Genomic DNA, 515 nt, shown 5'->3' with positions numbered 1-515 from the left:
TGAATTCAAAAATATACCTTTTCAGGGATTGGACAATATAACATTTTTGGTATTAATTGATAATTCCTAAATTTTTTTATATGAATTCAAAGATATATCTTTTCAGGATTATAACGTTCAGGTCAATAAATACTACACCCTAATCAACTTAATTAACACCAATCACCTTAATTACTACATATTAAATTTGGTATATACATTTTTCATAAAAAAAAATTGATATATACAATTCTACCAAATTTAACATTTTTTTACATATAATTGAAATAATATATTTAATTTAATATTTTAATATTATAGATATTTTTAATTTTGTTTTTTATTTGTTTTGAATTTCAATTAAAAAAATTAAAATTGAAATAATTTCATTTGATTCAAATTTAGATATATATTTTTAATTCTATATTTAATTCTAAATTCATACTCTTAAGTAAAAATTTAAAAATATGCCTAAATGCGTAATATAGTTAGGGACTATATTAATCCATACAAATTTAAAAATTAAATTCTTTTAA

This window comes from Ipomoea triloba, chromosome 16, assembly GCF_003576645.1.
Source record: "Ipomoea triloba cultivar NCNSP0323 chromosome 16, ASM357664v1".
Lineage (NCBI taxonomy): Eukaryota > Viridiplantae > Streptophyta > Magnoliopsida > Solanales > Convolvulaceae > Ipomoea > Ipomoea triloba.
Note: the sequence above shows the minus strand (reverse complement) of the source record.